Source organism: Helicoverpa zea, chromosome 25, assembly GCF_022581195.2.
Source record: "Helicoverpa zea isolate HzStark_Cry1AcR chromosome 25, ilHelZeax1.1, whole genome shotgun sequence".
NCBI lineage: Eukaryota > Metazoa > Arthropoda > Insecta > Lepidoptera > Noctuidae > Helicoverpa > Helicoverpa zea.
The window spans coordinates 5,797,347-5,821,776 of NC_061476.1; positions in this window are offsets into that span (position 1 = coordinate 5,797,347).

Sequence of the window (24,430 nt, forward strand, 5' to 3'; positions counted from 1 at the left end):
AAACGCGTGTTACTTTAAAAGGGTGTCCAAGAATGGAGGTGAAGAAAACCATGGAAGGTTGGATTAAAATAATGTTTATGAAAAGCAATCTTAGATAGATAATGATGACGATGAATTGTATGAATATCCAACCCTGTTTGAATGGGATAAGATTGCAATAAAAAAAAGTATGTAATTAAGTAAATAAATTAGAAATAATTAAAATTTAATAGAAGCTTGTAATTAATACTCGACAGAAAATTGCAATTCAAAACACATCAGTTATCTTTCACAAAATAAGTAATCGGATTAATCTATTGTAGGTGGGACTTTAAGCCTACGAGCACATTGCAGACCAAACAGTCGCTGGTCGACTATTGGCCTGGTAGTTGGAAAAAAGTTTCTTTTTTTTAGAAAATCGTGAATTCAATCAAAGTTTTAAGTCGGTCTGATACCGGGCCTAATAGTTGGAATTTTTTTTTTGACAATTGGGAATTCAATCAAAGTTTTTAGTCGGTCGGACAAATACCGTGTAAGTGTGTACTTGTGTACTTCTATTCATCTTCACACTGATTTATGAGCGCAAACCAACGTATCGTTCTTCTTTTGTTTATATACGTTTTTGTTTTGTTAATTCAAACAGAATTAAGTTAAATATTAGCGCACTGTGTAACATGGTTTTCTTTTAATGCATGCAGTTTACCAATAACTAATTGTTACACTATTATTACGTTACATTACACGTTATCATAGCCGTAGGTATCAGTGTCCATAATAACCAAACCAAGTTGGTGAATGAAAATAGGTTCACCAACGATTTTATAAATTGTATAATAAATAAACCAACTATCGACTGACTAAAAGTTTGTAGCGTGTGCGTACTTTTTAGACCACAAAAGCTACTATGAATACCCAGGTACGAGATATCTTAAGATATTGCTAATAACCACGGAGTAAGGAAAAATGAGCGGAGATATCATAATGTAGGTAGGTCAGGCACCTTCTAGGCCTAATTCGTACGGTGGGCATGACCAAAACGATCAGTAACGAGTGAACTAAACGAAGCGTTTGGGTTTTTAGAGACATCTGTCAACCGGTGTCTGCGGGGGAAAACAGTAACGTTCCTCGTCCCCCGAATTTCAGCAAGATACATGCTTAGATGATTTTTCATTATGGCACCTTCGATAGTTATTTGGTTCTTCATGCTTATATCCCACGCAGAGATTCTCTGAAACCATTTACATAGATGCATTCATGCAGTTACAAAGCTGTTAAGATCTGGCTTCAGGTTATTTGTCCATTGAAGCAGAGCGAGGCTTCTGTAAGGATAAACGCAGTCAGACAGGGGATTATTTTCTGGGACCGTTTCCGATGTTATGCAATCCTGTTACTGTTACAGCCTTTTTATCGTCCCACTGCTGGGCACAGGCCTCCTCTCACACGGAGAAGGATTGAGCATTAATCACCACGCTTGCTCAATGCGGGTTGGTGATTTCAGACTTTATAGTCCAGGTTTCGTCAAGATGTTTTCCTTCACCTTTTTATCAGCCTTTTATGCAATCCTATTGGTTAATAATTTCTCCGTTTCTCCGCACCGTTGTCTCGCTCTCTATCATTGGACGGAAAGGCAGCCTAATATATCGTTTGGTAGAGGTGTATGCGGCGAAGGGAATATACTTTTAGCTAAACGGTAATTTGTTAGAATGCTGATGCTCTTTTGTTTAAATGTGGAGACGGATTGATTCTAGCCAAGGAAGCTTGAATCTTCCCGGTCATAAAATAGGGATTACAAATGAACAAACCATATACCTATCTCTCTTTATCAAAGTCAACGTTATTATTGCATATATTTAAAGATCTATTAAGGGTTATTACGAATGGTCAATAGCTAGGTGCGGCACGGTTCCAAAGAGTGGGTCTATCATAATGTATGTATTATTCATTAAGGACTTTTTATTTAGATTTGATTGTTGGTTAAGTGTACAATATCGTCAGCTGTGAAGAACCTAACTGAAATGTAATAAAAAATTGCTATTCTACTTAATTATCCCAGTCATTATTATACCTACCGAAAACTCTTTTGTACAGATCAAAGAGCGACAAATGAACCAACAAATGCGTTGCAATTTCATTCTACCTCTGAAATCGGTCCATTTGATCTACCGTTTGCATCCGACCCTGTGTGGGTTTGATGAAGCGATTCAGAAACCGCCCACGTAGTTAGCAAACACATTACGTATGCAAATGTGACCACGCATGTGTACACGCCCTAAGCGGGTGAAATGCTTGTGTGTCCACTGCCTAATTTTGTGGTTGGACCGCCTTAATTGTAATTTGTGAGGCTTTGATGTTATTTCTTTATTTTTTGGATTTTGTTTGGGATTTTTGATATGTAACGCACGTTATTTAAAGGAAAATGTATAACATAATTGTGCAATGCTTAGAGCACCCGGATAGAAGGTAGATCCACAGTTAATATAGAAATGCTTTGGAGTTTAATCCATAATTTTATCTTCTCAGCGAAAACATAAAGGAATTTGGAAAGGCCGGCTGTTTTTGGAGCTTTAAAAAGTTTTTTTGTAAAATTGACCTTTCAAAAGTGCTGATTTTCAGCCCACATTGTATAAACTACTTTTCATATTTTATCTTTTCTCTAAACGGATGTCTAGTTCTTGCTATGTCTATTTATAACGATTGGTAAATTATTTTCTTACAACTTATTTCACAAAACAGTCAATTTAACTAAAGGGTTGCTTCTCAATTTTATATTCATTACCCGTGTAACATAGATATGAAACTTGGTAGCAAATAAACCACAACACAGTCGATCTTCGATTTTATATTCCTTCTCTCTCTAACAAACCAATATCACATTCGCACCCGAATTTATTTATATATATTTTATCTGTGCGTGACATTTGAGCAAATAGTTTAAGAGCCTGGGACTGCCATACCTTGGGTATTTTATTAAGGTTGAAATTTTATGTGTGCATCCACCCTACAATACGCTCGGTGTGAATAATATACTTCTATCTTCTATGAAGAAAGAAAACTTACGTTGATTTCATGTACCTAAGTACGAGAAAAGACATAGCAAATCAAAGTTTGTTTAAAGGTTAGCTCATATCTTTTCTCCTGTTTGAGAAATAGCTCTCAAAGAAAAAGAGGATCATATCAATGTAATCCTAAATTTAAGCCAAGGCACAATGATAAAAAATTAGTTGGGTTTTAATATCTTCAAAAACGATCGTCAGTCGAACTTCGTGCTATTATTTATACCCACTGTAAGATAGATTCACACAGAAAAAATCAACCTTTAAAATATCAAAGTTCTTTCAGTCACAGGCTCTTGGTCTAAGTCAAACCCTTACATATATGTATAACTTGTATCGTTACGTATTGGAGAGATTACATACATACTTACCCGTACTCTGTAACATTAAGGTGAACATGTAATAGGATAACGGCGATTACAAATCATTCACGTGATACAACCCTTGTAATGATAATATTAAATCCGGCTTCCAAAACAGATTTCAATATACATATAGTTATATGTATTGTATATTCTGATTTGGTTTCCTATTGAAGATATTTATAGTAATGTAATAATGAGGAAACATTTTGTGTTCGTTTGTTATTAGTGTGGGTACCTACTGACCAACGTTACGAGGTGTACCTAATGTAACATTCGCATCGAGCATTACGCTGTGTTTTTGAAATCGGCGTAACATGCTCGTCAAAACATCAAGATGGCTGACAGCGAGAACGCTTTGGTATCTTTGATTCTACTTAATGATTGTTTCATAAATAAAAAAAAATAAAAATAGTTTAAAAAATGATTGTTTCATACAAATTAAGAAGAAGCTAAAACGTTACTGGACATCATTGACAGTAATTTAAAAAACCAAATGATTACTGGACAGTATACAATTTTTTTTATGTACCTATGTCTCCGATCGACTTGCAAGAGCGTACTGACCGAACCGTGTAACACACAAAGGATTCGCCAAAAAACCGACAGCCGGGTGGAGCACTCAAAAATATTGAACACATTTGAAAAGTGTTCTTTGAGTGTTAACCCATTTTTTAAGAAAAGTTTTAAGGATTTTTTTACCGAAGACAATTTCTAAGATTTTTGCTTCTTTGGTCTTCCTTTCTTCTTCTTTCTAAGAGTCTAAGATAAGGTTAATAGACAGTATTCCGAAAAGTCATATTATTTTCAGTTGACTAGACTCGAACCTAAGCTCTCTTGCCACCACCAGCCAACACGCTACCATGATATCATTAATGAAGCATAGAAAACAAAAACTTTTACCTTACATAACATTTAGAAGTTTGACAGTCTATTCGATGACGTAGTTGGTTTCGGCCCACTGACTTTTTTAATGGCTGCGCGGTATCGTATCGATTTATTTTTTCTTGATTTCTGTGAGTTTTTTGTGTCACCTTGCTTTTGGGTATTTTAGTAAGTACATAGAAATTAAGAAGTTAGTAAATGGATAAAGTTTCAGTGAATGATTCATGCGCGTTTTCACCATCCATCTCTTGACGTTTCCCTAACTAAGTGTCACTTAGAATAAGGGCTCCCCCAGTAATAAGGGACACTTAAACTTTGGTGAAAACGAAATTCGAATTAAGTGTTCTCTAAATGCTCTTAGAGGATCCCTAAATTTAGGTGTTTGTTGGTGAAAATGGGCATAATTGACCTATAATGTAGGCATTGGCGTATGTTATACTAAAATTCTTATATTTTTTGGGTTTTTTCTTGATAGGTATTTAAGATTAGGGAATAATTGTAAAGTAAAGTAGTAGTTCTAAAGTTAAGATTTTGACCGCATTTTACTTACTAAGGAGTTTATGGTCCGATATTCAAATTTCAGGCTGGATTCAGGACGCGATCAAGGATTACAAGCTTACCTGAAACAAGCAAAGATTTTTTATTAGGTATTATTTAAGATTAAGCAATACCTAATACTTATAAAACAAAACAAGCTTTTGATGGTTATTTGTTTTTGCTAACTTCCAAAAAGCTAGCAAAAAAAATAAAGAGCAAAACCATTTTTCTTCGCCATTTTTCCCTCTAAAACGCATACCATTATGTCACGCGTACGTCACGAACAAAACCGGTTTACTCCGGTTATTGTTAAACCGGAGACAAGCGGAGATAACTGAATTAAACCGGCTTAAACCGGAGTGTACCAGCGGGTAACAACGTGTTGTGACGTCACTTTATTTAGATAGTCTTCGACGTTATAATAATATCATGGGAGATGCGCTTCTAAATAAGTTACGGAGATTGAAAATTGATGATGTAAGGGAGAAATAATGAAATGTTATTGGAGCTAGTCTTATGCGAAATTAATGAACAATTAATTAGAAAACTTCTTCCATGTGGTTCTATCCGTTTCTAAAGGGAATTGCTTCGAATTCCCTGAATGATGGATGAAAAGTAACCTTAAGCCTTAGTCCTGTTCTTTACTAGGCTCTAGAGTCTAGACTGTGTACCTTTCATTTAAATCGGTTCAGTAGTTTTGGAGTCAAAGCGCGACTGATAGACCGACAGACTTACTTTCACATTTATAATACTTACTAGCTTCCGCCCGCGGCTTCGCCCGCTTGGAGTTCGGTTATATCGCGTTTCCAAGAGAATTGGGGATAAAAACTATCCTATGTTCTTTCTCAAGGTCAACTCTATCTCTGTACCAAATTTTATTAAAATCTGTTCAGTGGTTTAGACGTGAAAGCGTAACAGACAGACAGACAGACAGAGTTACTTTCGCATTTATAATATTAGTAGGGATTGAAATTAAGAGAGTATCAATTGCATTTATTGCAAAAAAAAAACTAAATGTTTGTATCTACTGAAACAAATAATTACTCATACAAAATTGTTTTCAGATAAAATGACGTGAGCTTACCACAGCGAAACTTTCAGTAAACTGGACAAGCTTTTAAGCGTAAAATAATAAAGCCTTTGAGCTTTTAGTAATAATATTACGTGGTCCATGTTAATGGATTATACGTGTCTGTATGTGATTTTTATAGATTTATGTACATTTTGTCGGGTGCTTTTGAGTGGTTTCATACATATACTTACGTAAGTGCTTTCTTTTTGTTTCGATGAAAATAAGTAATGGCATGTTAAAAATATGTGTGTTATTTACAAGCAGAGTCGTCTGTATATCAAAACTGTCGTTTCATCTATCAATTACATAAACGTCACTTGGTGAAATCCGTAGAAGTAAAGAAATTCACTTCTGCATTTATGTAGAATCATCATCATCCCGCTGTCCTTATCCCAATTTCATTTGGGGTCGGCGCAGCATGTTTTCTCCTTCCATACTCTTCTATCTGCCGTCATCTCACAAGTAACATTCTTTCTTACTATATCTACTTTCACACAATGTACTTAGAATATGATTAACTATATAGAAACTAGGATAACAGAAAATTGATACAGTTAGAAAAACATACGTGAATTGTATTCGCATTAAAAAAAAAAAAATTATAGCAATTTTTTTTACAAAATCAAATGTTTATAAGTTAACAGTTAAGTCACTATATACCAAACCAATCCTTTTAAAATTACCAGAACAACCACAAAAACCACAAAAAGTTATAAAATCAAAGTTCGTTCTGTTCTATCAGAATATTGTGGTGAAAATAGGTATTTTTTCCAAAGGCACTTGGTAAATTTATTCATACCGTTCATTGAACTCCACTGGCTATTTTTATACGATAAATAGAAGCCGAAGCTAATGTATGTAAGTATATAAACTGATTTCCATAGGATCACAATTTGATGAAGGTCTTTTTTATGTTTGTTTATTCTCGAGTTTCATCTCCGTACCAAACAAAAATGGTGGACAAACGTAGGTAGTTGAATGTTGTATGCGTTCTTGAGAATAATTTTGTTATACCCTTGTGAAAATCTTCAAATATAATAAAAATACAATTCTTAGATACCCGAAAGTTCTGCATATAATTGCTAAAATTCTGAAACGGAAAACCAAAATGAACTTGTACCAGTATTTTACATGGAACGACTGCCACGAACGACTGCCTGATATCCTCAACCTAGTTAGCGGGCAAGCCGATATCCACTGGGAAGACTGGTTGCCAGAATTAATTAGTTTCTAATAACAATTTAATTTGTAGCTTCTATCGTTAGAATATATCTCCATAATAATTTTCGATAAATAATTTCACGACAAAGTGTTATAGGTATGCCTATATTTACGGACTATATTTACCATTTCAGAGCTGCCATCTGCGTGTATCTGTGAAATAATCATTAATGTTATAATAAGCCTTTTTAATCAGAATATCCTTAATTTTGATTTTAAAAGAACTGTCCGTTAGTTCTAGCAAATGAACTGGGATTCTATTATAAATGCGTATACAAAGGCCCACAAACGAACCGTGCACTTTATGCAATCGATAGTTAGATGCGGTTAATTTATGTTTATTTCTAGTGTTGAAATTGTGCACGTCACTCTTTTTACTAAATAACTCTATGTTTTGCCTTACATATATTATATTGGCATAAATATATTGAGACGCCACAGTCAGAACACCAATATCTTTAAACCTTTCCCTTAGGGAGACTCTAGTACCTAGTCGGTATATAGCACGGATAGCACGCTTCTGTAACACGAAGACATTTTCTATGTCGGCAGCATTGCCCCACATAAGAATTCCGTAAGACATAACACTGTGGAAATAACTGAAGTACACTAAACGCGCCGTGGCTACATCGGTGAGAGCTCTTACCTTTCTGACAGCGTACGCAGCAGAGCTTAGTCTATTCGTGAGGCCAGTTATATGCTCACCCCATTGAATTTTGGAGTCTACAGTTATTCCTAGAAAAGTGGTAGCTTGGACCGTTTCAATTTCCTCATTATTTAAAACTACACTGGGGCCGAGATTTTTCACGTTTGGCAAAGGTATTACAGGTCTCGGATAGTAATATCTGCTCTTCTCATTTAAGGAGATCAGCCAGCTGCGCAGGACATATTATAGTGCACGAGCATTTGTGCAGACACAGGTGCACTCACTATTCCTTTACTCTCATAGCCCGATGGGACGGCAATACGACACGACCGGAAAGAGATCAGGTGCAGGACCGACATTTACGTGCTCTCCGATGCACGGGTGAATCAATCACCAACTTCCAGACTACGGGCTGCTTTGCAACTAAGTATTCGTTTACTGTGTAAAGGACATATCAGAAACCAAACCATGTCTAAGACAAACCATAAGATTCCTAGCTACTGGCTTATACCTTCCACACTATTAAATCACAGAAATTATTAATAGCTCAAAGAGAATCTAAATCCGTAGATACGACATATCATTCATCACGCTACTGATGAATGCGTGGGCGCTCCCTTTCTGCCTAGGTGTTATCTGCAGCTTAAGGAATGACCCGACTACTGCTTAAATGTCACTGAATTACTTGGCATTTGAAACTACTCCTATCGGCTTCAATAGGGTTGTTTCCTAGTATTCATTTAGTTAAAATTAAATAAATGCACCGAAAGTTCACAAAACTAGAAACACGATAAGCTATATTATATTATTTATAACTGACCATATATTTTTTAATTAATTTATGAAATTTTAATTTTGAGCCTGTGACGTCACGCCATTAAAAACGACGAGAAGAGACCGATGACGTCATCTTTTCTATATTTGACAATGACAAGTATTTGACAGTGACAGATACATCGAAATAACCTCAGAATTAATGTTTTGTTTATTTGCTTCTGTGAAGTTCTGTGTGTTAATTGCATTTAAGTGATACAACTGCTAAAGAATTATGGAGAAAGGATTTATGAAAGCTGATAGTTCCAATCTGCCAAGAGTAGACTCTTTTATGGTCGCTCAATTCTTTGCCAATAACCAAGATTTTTATTCAGCGGAACGTGGATGAACAGTTTATTTAGAGCACTAATGGTCGTATTTCCACAGTCTCGCACAACACAAACCTTGTAGACATTCATTTAATTTAAGTTTTTTTGAAAAAGCATCAAATCTTTTCGAACGCGGACACAATCATAACCTCAATATAAATAAACACAAACTTTACGTTTCTTTGCACCATTTCATTTTTTCCGCGTACACAACTCAAAACATTTGAGGTATTTTATTTTTGTGCAAATGTATAAAAATAATCTATATGTATAAAATATTATAGTTTTTGTAGCTATTTTATAAAAAAACATTATTAAAATTAAGAAATCCATTAGTTGGTATGTTAGTTTTTTCTCGTTAGATGTGCTTTAAAATGTAAAGGAATGAACAGAGAACGTTGACGTCACAGTCACGTGATCTAGCGTTTTCTGAGCAATATTTTAAGACAAATAGAAAAACATGTAATACATAAAAAATAAAAAGATTTGAGACGAAAAATGAAAGAGAGGGTAGTCTTAAAACTATTTAGAAGCTATCTAAATAGATTTCCGAAAATTGGAAACAACCCTATTGGATTATCTGTCGAGTAATGTTCTATGAGAAAGCAGTATACCTATTAAATGGTATATGGTTTACCTATGTATATTTTAGTGATAAGTACAACTGCTTCCATAGTCTAGTAGTCGCGTAGCATTCGGACCTAAGTCGCTTTGTAAGTTTTAGAAACTTTCACAAAGTAGCCCGGAGTCTGGATGTAGGTATTTAATGCACCCGAGCATCGGAGAGCACGTTAATGTCGGTCATGCGCCTAATCTCCCTGCGGCGTAGTTTTCGGATAGGGAGTGCACCTGTGTCTGCGCAAATGGTTGTGCACTATAATATGTCCTTAAAACAAAGTCCTTAAAGCAAATGGAAATTTTAAGAATAATGGAGGTTTATGTTTTTGGTGAACTTCAGTAAACTAAGAAAATCTTTGTTTAAAAACTTCCTTACGTAAACAACTGTTGGTTAAATAGATTACTCTCGAGATTTATTGAATTGACTTTTGAAGTTCTTTTCGAACCCAGTTTCGGGTAGTAGTTTCCCCGGTATGGAAAACAACTACTTAGTCAATATATGTACAGATATCGGAAGGAAGATGTTCTTTGTAATTGCAAGGTCTCCGGTGATAGAGATTTTCCTTACATGACGTGAATTCACTTAATAGGTAAGTAAGTATAAAAAATCATAAGTATTCATATATTTTTATAATGCACGACATATTTTTATCTCTCAAACAGGAAAAATCTAATAAAACACACAAATGATATTTTGCTCTTTCCAAATCATTTGAGATTGTTACAATATGTGTGTTTTTTCATTCGACCCTTATTCTCTTCGTGATATTTCTTATAACGAGCTTATACAAAATCAATAAGTATATAAAACAGCTTATATAGAAGTAGGCTGCGGTTTTATACAGGGTTACTGGTAAGTAGACCGCATCCTTTCAGGAGGTGATAGTATAGGTCAATACGGACAAATTTGACCCTGGGATACACTGGGCAAAAGTTAACCCGTTTCAAGATAATCGAATTTCAAGATCAGTCGTCTAGGTACACGTATAAATTTTCATTATTAGTCAAAAGTCTTGTTTTTGTGGATTTTTGTGTGTTTTTGGATAGAAGATGAATCATTTCATAATAACAAACCATAAAACTGTACAAATCACAGAGGAAATTATAGCGAACAGCAATTACTTTTTTAGTAGATATTTTCTCAAAAATATTACTCTTCATTTTTTTGTGCAGAATACTTAAAAAACATCTACATTTATCTAGCTATCCAAAAAGCCACAAAACACACAAAAATCCGCAAAAACGAGACTTTTAACTAGTAATAAAAATGTATACGTGTACCTAGACGACTTGTAAAGAAAAGATCTTAAAATTCGATTATCTTGAAACGGGTTAACTTTTGCCCAGTGTATCCCAGGGTCAAATTTGTCCGTATTGACCTATACTATCACCTCCTGAAAGGATGCGGTCTACTTACCAGTAACCCTGTATAATCAAAGAATACAATAACAGAGATACATACCTACTAGTCATCATCCTCCGAGCCTTTTTTCTAAACTATGTTGTGGTCGGCTTCCAGTCTAACCGGATTCAGCTGAGTACCAGTGCTTTACAAGAAGCGACTGCCTATCTGACCTCCTCAACCCAGTTACCCGGGCAACACGATACCCCTTGGTTAGACTCGTGTCAGACTTACTGGCTTCTGACTACCCGTAACGACTGCCAAGGATGTTCAATGACAGCCGGGACCTACAGTTTAACGTGCCATCCGAAACACTAAGATATACTTAGAAAGTACATACAAACTTAGAAAAGTTGCATTGGTACTTGCCTGACCTAGAATCGAACCCGCGCCCTCATAATCGAGAGGTTGGTTCTTTGCCCACTAGGCCACCACGACTTTTAGATACATACCTACTAGTGAAAGAAGAAAAATAAACCATCATGTCCAGTAGTTCCTACTAATGCTCATTTTCACCCATGTGATAAACACCCGATTAAGAAAAGCAACTGTTTATGATAAATTCAAATGATCACTACCTACTAGAAGAAATGGGACTTTTGTTTCCAAAATCTATCGATTCACAGTAGGTATGATTTGTCAAACTGCAGGTTTCGCTAAATCCTAGCTTTATACTAAAAAAACGTCATTTAAGCCACCGAATAGGCTGTCAGTGTAATTGGGCCTAAGCGTCATCTAAAAACAATAAAATACACTTCGTAAATCACTAAAGCACTTGACTCTACAAAATTACAATCTCTTTGATTAGGAAAAAAACAACTTTTGCAGTTTAAGGGTTTACTGAAGCCGGATAAAGTACGCTTGAGTCTAAATAAAATAAAACGTAGGCGAAAGAAAATGGCGGACAGCCCGCTCTCGAAACGTCATGATGTTTAAACTTTTATGGGAAGTGCCTTACTTGTGGTACCTTAAATGTTTATTAAAATAAAGAAAATGTATTTTAAAAAAATATATACTATAATTAAAGTTAAATAACATGTCAGTTACTGATCAAATAGCCGTCAAGTTAATAATAATAATAATAAGCCCCGCAGGGCATCTGAGGCGGATGACGGGGAGTAGCGACCCCGCGGGGCTATATATCCGAGTGCTCCAGGGAGAGTATACTGTCCCCCATCTCCGGCCTGCCGGAGTGAAGCATGACGGGGGATAGGTCTCCCGCCTCTTGGCTTGCCTTCATCGGCCGGTCAGAGTGGAGTCGCTAGAGCAGGGTTAACAGCCCACTCGGAGGGTAGGTGCCTCGTGGTAAGTGGCGAGTGGGCCGGTGATGCTGGACCCACAGGGAGCGCGTGATCTGCGTTTAAAGTCCGCCGAGGTATCCTCACCCTTCAGCCGCTCATGTACCTGTTGCCCCCTTGTTGCGATTTAGCGACTGATTCCCGGGGGCCCAGTAAGTGAGTTGGCGAGTCTCCACCTGCCATTTTTACGTGTATTTATTACATTGTTATCGGCAGGTGCCATAGTTCCCGTAGTTTCCCCATTCCTAGTCCACTAGCATCCCATCACAATAGCCCAAGTAGTTTTCATCCATAGTTAGCAATAGTTTAGCACAGAACCGGGGATTGTCCTTGGGTACATTTCTATAGTGTATACAGGGATAATCGTCGGGTTTTGTGTCACCATTTCATTAAAGTTGTCTCAAAAGGGCTTCAGCGTGTTGGCTTCGGCCCCACGTTCGCCTCCCAAAAATCCGGGACTCTATAGTCCCGAGGTCTGGTAGAGACATACAAGATAATAATAAAAACTTTATTTCGGACAAGTCCATATGAGCGATACAAGAAAACACAGATAAATACATACAAAACACAACACAATCACATAGTAGTATGTAGGCTTATCCAATGCCTCAGTAATGGTGAATCCCACCTATCTGTCAACACGTTCAGGATACTATTAGAACTGGTTCGCACTCGGTGTAACAATGAAGCGCATCGCTTTCTAATGATGGCATGAAACCCGTCAGTGTGCGCGTCTGCGAACATGCCCGAGGCACTACAATACCGGGGCAGCCCCAACAGTACCCTGAATGCGTTGTTGTATTGTACACGCAGGGCGCTGTACGTCGTCCGCGTATAGTTAACCCACAAGGAACACGTGTACATCGACTGGCAATAAGCTTTAAAAAGCGTCACCTTAACAGCGTCACTGCATCGTCTGAACCTGCGGGCCAACGTTCCAGCGGGCCAAAGTTAAGCCATTAGGGCCTTGATTATCAAAAAAGAAACAGCTGTCAGGTCAAAATTTCCAATTTTATCAGTATAATACTGGCTATAATGCTGTCTTTCTCACAATCCATCCATCGTTTCCTTGTTCGTTACCTTCCTCTATATCTATAACTACATTTATATCTACGTTCATACCCAAGGTTTTTATTTATTTTAGTTCCTGTCTAACCAGATGCAGCTGAGTACCAGTATTTTACAATGAGTGACTGCTTATCTGACCTCCTCAGTCCAGTTATCCGGCCAACCCACTACCCCTACTGGATGTCAAACTTACTGGCTTCTGACTACCCGTAACCACTGCCAATGACGTTCAAATGACAGCTAGGACCTACAGTTTTTCGTCCCTTTTATCGGAAGAACTCGTCATGACAAGATTAGGGTTGCCAACTTTTTTTACAAGAAATAAAGTATATTCAGGTCTATGAAGATTATTAAACAGTATTTTAGCAAAACAAACAGTATTTATGTTATTATTTTTTTTGTGTAAAAATATATTTAAAAAAATTTGTGAGCGTCTAAATGTAACACATAATAATGTGTCTGCATTTTGATGCTGAAAATAGTATTTTGTATACTTTTTTTTGTTAAACAGTAAAAAGTATAATTTAGTGAAAAACAGTAGAATACTGTTTAAAACAGTATAGTTGGCAACCCTGAACAAGATAGTCAACCATCCACGAACCGACCGCACCAAGTGTTGCTTAACCTTACAATCTATCCGAGTGGCTTCGACTTAGCCACGAGGTCATAATTAAAACCATTTTACCTCTCAGACGAGAATAGATATACCTCTAACCCTCACATGAACTTGTTGATTAAAATACTGAAAGCAGTTTTCAGAGTATATTTACTGAGTGTTTCGAGTTTATATTAAAACAAATAGAATATATACTGAATGAAACGCTTGCAAATTATTTCAATTCCAATTCAGTATAAAATAGTTTGTGTTTGATGTGAACTATGAATACAGTGTTAGTGAAATTCGACTGTAAATACGGGCATAATACTGAGGAAATGAACGAATAGAGATTTTAATCAAAGCTGTACTATGAAATTATTTTGTGACATTTAAATATTGTTCAAAGCATTCATTCATTAAATTCACATATGAATAATTTATATTTAGGAATTATTACTGTCTATATTTTTATATTCCTCTTAACAACAATATACGCAATTTCAAACATTAATAAATTTAGTTATTGGCACCCACCGTGGGACCCTATTTTCAATCAATATTGTCGGCTAATTTAATAATATCATGCTCCGTAACAGTGAAGCTCATTTAGCTGATATTTGCTTTCTGAACTTGTGTTCCAGGGCGAAAACTTTGGGCCTTTCGAAGTTGGCGCCCACCGTGGGACCGCAGACCGCGATCTAATTTATCGTATATATTTAGTTTATTCATACAATTACGTTGGCTGCGCACAAACCTGCGTAATGAATAAAGTTTTAACGACTTTAGCGTTTATTGATATACAATGTAGTGACATTCGTTGACCCTACGAGGCTTACTTTGAAATTATGAATGGTGTTCTCTCTTTGGTCTGCTCTTTTGACCCCTATCACACAAAAAAAAACAGTGGTTGGTCGATCCATGTGGTAGTTACTTTTTCACAAGTCACATGATCACCTCATACACCAATACTCCATAAACCAAACATTCTCCAATACAAATCCTAGCTCTCAACTCAACAAATCCAAGCCGAAGTTCACGAGCTCTCATTGAATTCTCGACGCCAATCACTTACCCTCTCCACAGCAACCTGACACGTTATTTTCTCAGAAAAAAAGCGAATTACCCACAACTTACCGCACCAATAAGCAATAAAAACATCTCGGGAGCGTCGGGAATAGGCGGGAAGGGGAGAAAAGGGGGGGAATGTGGGAGGGAGGGACGTTCTCTCGGTTATTTCATGCACCTCTTAAAGGGAGTGCGTAAAAATTTAATTCATTCCAGAGATTGTATTTTTTTGAATAAAAATGTTTGGTATTTTTAAGGTGAACTGTGAAGTGGAAAGTTTTAAAAATATCATCTTTTTTTTTAATTTGTCTTTTGGCATCTATTCCTGTTTTTCGTTTTTACACGTGTTTTTTATCAAATGCGTCACTTTACTTAAAAACTCAATTTCATTTTTAATATTATTGGCAACATTTATATTACTTTCATGGCTTCTAATTTATTTATTTATTTAATAGTTTTGTACACATAAAAACACAAAGAAGAATAAATAATAGAAACAATTGTACAAGGGCACAGCTTATCTCTAAAGAAATTTCTTCCATTTATTTAGTTAAGTTTTCTATTTAGTTAAGTTTCGACCATTATGTCCTTAAGAATGGGATCAAATAGTAAAAATATAACATGACACTTGTTTATTTTTATTAAATCATGTATCTGTATAAATACATGTTTTTTTTTTTAATACATAGAATATTCTTAACATTTGAGCATAACTAAAATGCCGTTTGTAACAACAGTAATAAAGCTTTCAAAAATTAAGCGCAATATATCTTCAGACGGGTCTAATTTATGATTCTTTTATTTTGACACTAATTACTTTTTTAACTAAAACACTTGTTCTGTGAAAATTCTGACCTTTGAACATCTGGTCAATATAAGCGTATGTATTTTACTGAGGTACTCATTGTATTATGGTTAATTTAAGCCTGCATTTTTACATGTGGTAACACTGGATTTGCGCCACACAACAGTTCAGAGTTAAATGAATAAATACTCTTTTGTGGTATTTCTGGTTAGCCTGAAAAAAGATACGTAAAAATACGATGCTATTAAGAATTGATAAAAATAAAATGAAACACGATTTCCAAGAAAACTATTTTGATAAATAATTTGCCCCTAATCTAGCTAAATACGCAGACACACCCAAAAATTTTTTATTACGGCCACACCTACGCATAAAATTATCAAATACCCACAATCTGAAAATAAAATCAACGCATGCCCACTTGTCCAATCTATTCAGACATCTTAATGTCATTTGTGAACAACGTATAGCACCCCACTCCAATGACACTTCATCAATTTCGAATATGGAATGCCGTTAACATACCCATCAACGGTTTTTGTTCGAAAATAGAATCAAAACACGTGTATTGTCATCTATGGAATTTGTTTACTTTTTTCCTTTAACGGATTTCATACGTAAAAAAAAGTCTAATGGTCTTCATTATTCTGGTAACAATTGCATGACATGATAGGTGGTGGCCTAGTGGGCAAAGAACCAACCTCTCGAGTATGAGGGCGCGGGTTCGATTCCAGGTCAGGCAAGTACCAATGCAACTTTTCTAAGTTTGTATGTACTTTCTAAGTATATCTTAGACACCAATGACTGTGTTTCGGATGGCACGTTAAACTGTAGGTCCCGGCTGTCATTGAACATCCTTGGCAGTCGTTACGGGTAGTCAGAAGCCAGTAAGTCTGACACCAGTCTAACCAAGGGGTATCGGGTTGCCCGGGTAACTGGGTTGAGGAGGTCAGATAGGCAGTCGCTTCTTGTAAAGCACTGGTACTCAGCTGAATCCGGTTAGACTGGAAGCCGACCCCAACATAGTTTGGGAAAAGGCTCGGAGGATGATGAATTGCATGACAGTCCCTTATGTTATGTATAAGTCTTAAATATGCGTACACAAAGTCGAAATCAAATAGGCCTTTGCAGGCTCCTATGAAACGTCACAGTTGCACGGTGCCAAAAATTTGTATAGTAGACAAGTAGTAAGTATATCTTGTTAAAACAATTGATTTGCTCACTTCGTCACTCCTGACGTTTTAAAACAAAGAAAAAATATACCATTTCGTACGGTAGATCACCTAAGCGGTGAGGTGAAAAAATCTGTGGTCGGAAATCACGTATTTGACCTTTTGCAAGCAAAGAAAGATAGCGAGATATTGTATGCAGACCACGACAGTGACTGCTTGTCAAGAGTGAAACGAAAAGGAAGAGATTAAAGTAATAACTGTATTAACTATTGACTTTCAAAAATCATCATCCTCCACGCCTCTTTCCCAACTATGTTGGGGTCGGCTTCCAGTCCAACCGGATGTAGCTGAGTACCACTGCTTTACAAGGAACGACTGCCCTATCTGACCCCCTCAACCCAGTTACCCGGGCAACCTAATACCAATTGGTTAGACTGGTGTCAGACTTACTGGCTTCTGACTACCCGTAACGATACCAAGGATGTTCAATGACAGCCGAGACCTACAGCTTAACCTGCCATCCGAAACACAGTCGTGATCCACACATATTGGTGTCTAAGATACATTATTGACTTTCAAAGATAAGTAAGTGCATTTCAAATGCTACACAACTCTGTCAATGCTGCTAAGTTTACAAAGAACTCCTACTACATAAAGTTCATTTGGCCTCCACTGCAATGCAATACCAGTCTAGCGGTTTAAGCACATCGTCACAACTTGTCTGTCTGTCTGTATGTTCATTTGTATGTATGTTCGTTTGTATGTTTGTATTAACCTGTTGTTTGTTAAATTAAAATGGAGAACAAAATGACTAGCGGAGGTGCCATAACGGAAAGTCTCCTAAAAAAGTAGCGCACCAAAATGCGGGTGGTTGGAGGACAAGGAACGATACTATCTTCGCCTTTATACGCCTTCTTTGGTCCCGATATTTTTTAGTAATACCAGAAATCATGGACATGCTTTGTTAGTTCACTCGTAACTGATCGTTTTGTCATGCATACCATACGTATTTGACCCAGAAGAAGGCGCGTCACCTACCTGCATTATGGTATCTCCGCTCATCTTTCCTTACTCCGTGGTATTTACCTACTAATGTGGAGAGCCGAGCTTCAGAGTTCTACGTTACAAATTAAACTTTAATTTATTCAGATGGGAACCGAAATGGTTTAATGTAATCGGATTTCGTTCGGTGAGTTACGCTTTAAAATGTAAAATGTAGCATTGGATAACCAAGTTCTGGATTTTTTAATTAATTAATGATGGTTGGTTTATTTATTACTTTCCTTTCCGAAGACGCATTTTTATGCTTATTTATATGATGATGAAGGAACGTTGACATCTTGTCGTTTCGTTTCACTGTTATTTATTTCGTTTATTTACTTAGAGGATTAGATAATTTACATCATTGGTTTGTTGATTAGGAGCCTTTCAAAAATTTTGCAGCGTATATGGGCTTACAATGCCAAATTGTGGTTTGTATAAGATGAAATACCTTCGAGGCAAAAATGTTAGTAAAAACGAATTAGATAAAAGGATAAATATCCCACATGAATGCTTGAAGCTACCTTCATTTGCGCGTACCTACTGAAAACAATTAAAACAGGAATGTAGTTTAACGCCTGTAACATTCTACCCTCGGGCACAGCTCGGGTTCAGATTCTTTGTATAGAGCCCCCATTAATCTGGACTACAAAAGCTGTTTCAGTGTTACAGTTGCAGATAGCAATCTTTTAGTCGGCCGATAGTTTGTTTGGTGATGGTGACATGAATAGGAAGGGAGTGAGTGTCAGTATGACGAGTGAGAGAGAAAAATGGAAGAGGATGACATATTACGCCGATCCCAAATAAAATTACGAACAGGGCAGGAGGAAGAAGAAGAAGATGTCCTAGCTGATTATCAGTTACGGCGGCTGTTCTCATGTAAGGAGATTAGCCAATTGCGCAGGACATATTATAGTGCACAAGCATTTGCGCTGACACAGGTGCACTCTCTATTCCTTCACTCTCATATCCCGATGGGACTGCTCATAAATCAGTGTGAATATGAATGGTAGTATGCTTATTACAAATATCAGGTAGTCTGCCCGTGACCATGAATGCTGTAAAGGATCCGAAACGTCGGGTTTAAATAATATTAATATAACCGTGATAAAAAAGTAGTTTTATTTAAATATCAGGTATTTAGCCGGTATCAGGTCGATTGAAAAATGAACTAAAAATCAAGATTTTGTCTAAAATTTTGCCAACCATCGGGTCAACTGTCGGTCGACTATTTAGTCTGCAGATTGCTTTTAAAGTTATGCCGTTTGTAGTGAACAGAGGGGACGAATAAATAACTTGAGTAATACGGTTGAATTTCTGCAGTTTTGCGGTCAAGTTGTAATAATTAATTTCAGGAATGAAGGGATGGCATTTGTGGGTAGATGAAGGTGAAGCTAAGTGTTAAAGTTATTTCAGTTTATTCTTTAGCTGAATTAGAAAACAAATTGAATTATCTCACCACTATAAGTAAAATAAATAGCTGTGGACTTTTAGATCTACCGTGAGCCAGATGTCAATCTCCAAAATAGGGATTAATACTTTGGCACCCATTGAGGTAAGTTTTATCATAGGTATATTTGGAAAAATATCCCATATATTTTTTATTTATTATAAAAATAAATATAAATCTAATGCCTACTTTCCTTCTACATGTATTAAACCTGTAAAGCAAAATATATATATATATATATAGACAATATATATATATATATAGACAATATATATATATATAGACAATACATAGTCTTTTTTTCTAGCTTTAGTACAAATCTTTTCAATGAAAGAAAACTTCCATATCGTCTTTTTATTTCCACGACTTACCCGTCAACAGTCTTAACTTTTTACCTTCAACTTTTTCTTTGCATTCCCACAATATAGAAATTCTTAGTTCAATGAGAAATAAAAGTTGTGGTGGCCTAGTGGGTAAAGACCAACCTCTCGAGTATGAGGGTGTGGGTTCAATTCCAGTTCAGGCAAGTACCAATGCAACTTCTCTAAGTTTGTATGTAGGTACTTTCTACCAATGGCTGATAAAAAGGTGAAGGAAAACATCTTGAGGAAACCTGGACTATATAGTCTGAAATCACCAACGCGCATTGAGCAAGCGTGGTGATTAATGCTCAATCCTTCTCCGTGTGAGAGGAGCAATGGGAAGATAAAAAGGCTGTAACAGTAACAGTAAATGAGAAATATCTTGCGGTGTTGCGGTGTACTGACAGATCTTACCTAAGTTTCACAGTTTCACAACTTAAAATGCAAGTTGTAGTGAAAAGACATTACTTGAGCAATTGTTAAAATGCAATTAGAGTGACGAAGTTTGAATGCCTTTTCAAGTGTATAACTTAAAGTTGGTTTATGTTAAGCGGATTTTGATTTAATGTTTTAAGTGATTAAGTAATTGTCTTGGGTACATTAATTTAGATGTAGTTAAAACAGTGATCTTAATTACTATATAATTGTAACAAGTTATGTGTTTTTTTTAAATTTATTTATTCTAGCAGTAATTGTTGAAAGAATGTGAAACTTTCATATCTTAAGCACCTCCAAAAACGCATTTTGGTTAATCCACGCAATTTCAAAATAAGTGCCAACAAAAATACAATATACAATTTTCCCGCTTTAAAATGCTAAAAGATGCAAAAAAATAATTTGCGAAAACGTTTTAATCTAAAGATTAGCGAAGCAACGACATTTTTTACTCTTAGTAGTGTCGCCCAACTGAGACTACCCGCTTTTCCTTAATGAAGCGGTTTTAAATAACATGCCCTCATGTTGCTTCATTAGAACCTCTTATGTAACGTAATGTATATCGGGTAACTAAGCTTCAAAAAATAATATTCTAACACTCATTATGCAAATGGCACCCAACGTGGGACTGAGTGTCCCAGATTGGGCGCCAGAATCGTAAACTGAGGAATTTCTATGTTTTTTAGGGTTCAAAGGGTTCAACGGGACCCTATTGTTTTCGCTCCTTTGTCCGTCTGTCCGTCACCAGGCTGTATCTCGTGAACCGTGATAGTTAGAGAGTTGAAATTTTCACAGGTGATATATTTCTGTTGCCGCTATAACAACAAATGCTGAAAACTAGAATAAAAGAAATATTTTGGGGGGCTCACATACAACAAACGTGATTTTTTGCTCGATATCGATAACTCCAGCAGGTAGATACGGTTTTATAAATAATGGTACTGCCTTCGTGAACGAGTTCGACTCGCACTTGGCCGGTTTTTGTATTATTCAAAGAATTAAATAAGAGTTCTTCATTGTGATTGCGTGGAAGGGTACTTTATATCTTTTCACTTGACAAGATTAAACGTTTGTGCATTAGTAGAGGAAATAATGACTTGTGATTTTCTTTTGCAGGTACTATTGTTAAGTGGGGTTGCCCTTGACCTGTAGAAAAGGAAATAGGAATAATATAATTGTTTTAGCAGAGTATCCTTAAATATAACAAATTAAGATGAGAAAGAAGATTTGTATTTAACTTAAGTTATTTTAGGTTTTTAACTTTGATAAAGAAAGTATTTTTTAATATATAGGTAAATAAAGGAAAGTAAAATACTTGTTGCAAAAAAAACGATTATTATCAATAATATTTTTTATAAGCACTATTCTGAACATAAAGATTCTAGCAGTGAATTTGATATAAACTAAACCCATCCTACACATAAATAAAATAAATATGTATTAAAACATTTGAAAGGTCTGACATTTTAAGACAGAATGTCCAATTCTAAGAAACTAACACTTACCTTCTGACATCAAGAGATTGAAATAGATATACATATTTGTGTTCCATTCATGAAAATATATAAATAAAAAGAAAGTCTATGTGAATGAAAATAAATATATACGTCTCTAAATAAAATCGTATTTATTTCTTTCACAGGATTCTTTTGAAAATCAGCTTAGAATTGATCAATCATTTGAACAGATGCTTAGGGTGTGTCAAATTTAGAGTAGCCGCATACTGCAAACTTTTAGTCGGCCGATAGTTTGCTTGGGGTCATAAATCAGTGTAAAGATGAACGTTAGTCCGGGCGTCCGGGGCTGCGGGATTGTTCGAAAGAGTTACCGCGGCTCTGGTACATAAAGGCCTACGACGGAACACGACGGTTTTTAGTCAGAAGAGTCTGACACCCACCTCACCGCTGCTAACCCACAGTGGGAGGGGTCATTGATGATTTTAATTTTTAATTAATTTAATTAATTACTCATTTATTTACAGACCGAGGTCCATAGTGTTTGTAGTTTTTGACGTCGTTAAAAAAAAAGATGAACGGTAGTACGCATCAGACCGACTGAAAACATTGATTAAAATCAAGATTTTCTTTTAAAAAGTTGACTACCATCGGATCAATTGTTGGCCGACTGTTTAGTGTGCAGTGTAGGTACTCTTAATTAAAAGCTGATAGAAAAATGTTTGTCTCTTTCACTCAAGGGCTTTAAATGAGAGATAGAAAGTGATGTAGTTGTTTTCCCGGCTGCAGTTGAATCTCATCAGGTCTTAAAGATCGGCTTAATTGATTCGTTAGATAAAACATTAATCTTTATGTCGAGATTTTATTGTTGAATGGTAATTAAAGCACCGGTAGTCTAGTAGGTAAAGCACTAACGTTAAGTGTGAGCGTGGGTTCGATTCCAGGTCAGGCAAGTACCAAAGGAACTTTTCTAAATTAGCATGTACTTCCTAAGAAAATTTTGGACACCACTGACTGATTGAAGGTGAACGAAAACATCTCTAGGAAACATGGACTAAAAAGTCAAAGAAAAAAAGTAAGTTTAAAGTAGCCAATATCATCTGATATATTTATTTTAAAATAAAAGTAAAATATAAACATTTTATCATCAAAATATTTTGAGTGCACTATAAATATCTGCCAGCTTTATCCAAGGATGAGCGCCTGTGTTTCATTTCTATTTCTCGGAAAACAACTTATGAAGTGGCCTTTTAAATATATACGTTTATATTTCGCGGAACAAAATCGTGATATTTTGTTATACTGAAGCAAGGTTTTGTTTACTTAGGACGCGTTATTATCTTTTAATATTCATCGTTCTTAATCCATCAAAGAATATTTACGTTTACTGCCAAACTGTATGCCAAAATAAAAAAATCTGGCTTTTCAATCATTACTTATCCTAAAAAATATTTTACACTGTAAGAGTGATTTTTGATACGTTCGATCTTATTTGCCTTGGCAGAAGAAAAGGCTAGCCTTTTCCCAACTGTTCGGGTCGGCTTCCAGTCTAACCAGATGCAGCTGAGTATCTGTGCTTTACAAGTAACGACTGCCTATCTGACCTCCTCAACCCTGTTACCCGGGCAACCCAATACCTCTTGGTAAGACTGGTTGTCAGACTTTTTAACTTCCAACTACCAGTATCGACTTCCAAAGATGTTCAAATGACAGCCGAGATCTACAGTTTACCGTGCTTTCTGAAACACGGACGAACACTTTATGAGAAAGTGGTCACCCATCGACAGACTGACCGCTCTAAGCGATCCTTAACTTTATGATCGAATACCACTAAATTGAATATAAAAATAAACTTTAATCAAAGTATATACATATACTAGTATATATATATATATACTAGACGTTATTCTATTTAATCTCAGAGCTAAAATGCCCCGAAGGCTAAAACTAATACTGGAGATAATTAAAGACTTCATCGCTTCATTTCTACCTACTCTTGTTAATATTGTTCAGATAATATGATTTCACGGGCAAATTGTTACTGATATCGTCTCATAATGCCTGAATGGACTCTAATGAGGCGAAATTAATATTGTTACATGTGTTGCAGATAATTAATTTTGGATGTTAGTGTACTTAATTTCTTATATAAAGCAGTAAAAGAGTTAAAGGGTTACACCATTTAACTATAACGATAACCAAACCATAACCAGCCGTGTACTTACCATCCATGCGTGAAATCGACGATTTGACAAATGAACATGGTTCGGATATCGTTATAGTTAAATGATGCAACTCAGCATAAGAGAGTGTAAAGGTATATTACACCATTTAACTATAACGATAACCAAACCATAACCAGCCGTGTGTTTACCGCCTATTCTTCAAATCGCCGATTTGACAACTGAAAATGGTTCGGTTACCGTTATAGTTAAATGGTGCAAGTCACCATTAGTAGCCCTTGGTTTAGTCAAAGAAGCTTGTGGCTACTTAGCCACACACTTAATAGCCACACAGGTCATCAGATCATCATAAGGCCGGCAATACGGCATCATAAGGACAGCTTGAAGCAGTCAGGGGCGACAGCTTCAAGCTGTCGACCGTCCAAATCAGCTAAGGTTAAGCAATGCCTGGTCCGGTCGGATGGGTGACCCAGTCAAAACTTGTCTGAATCTTGTCATGAGAAGTTCCTCCGTGTATCGGAAGGCACGATAAATTGGTGGGTTCTGTCTGTCATGTAAACACCATTAGCTGTCGTTACGGGT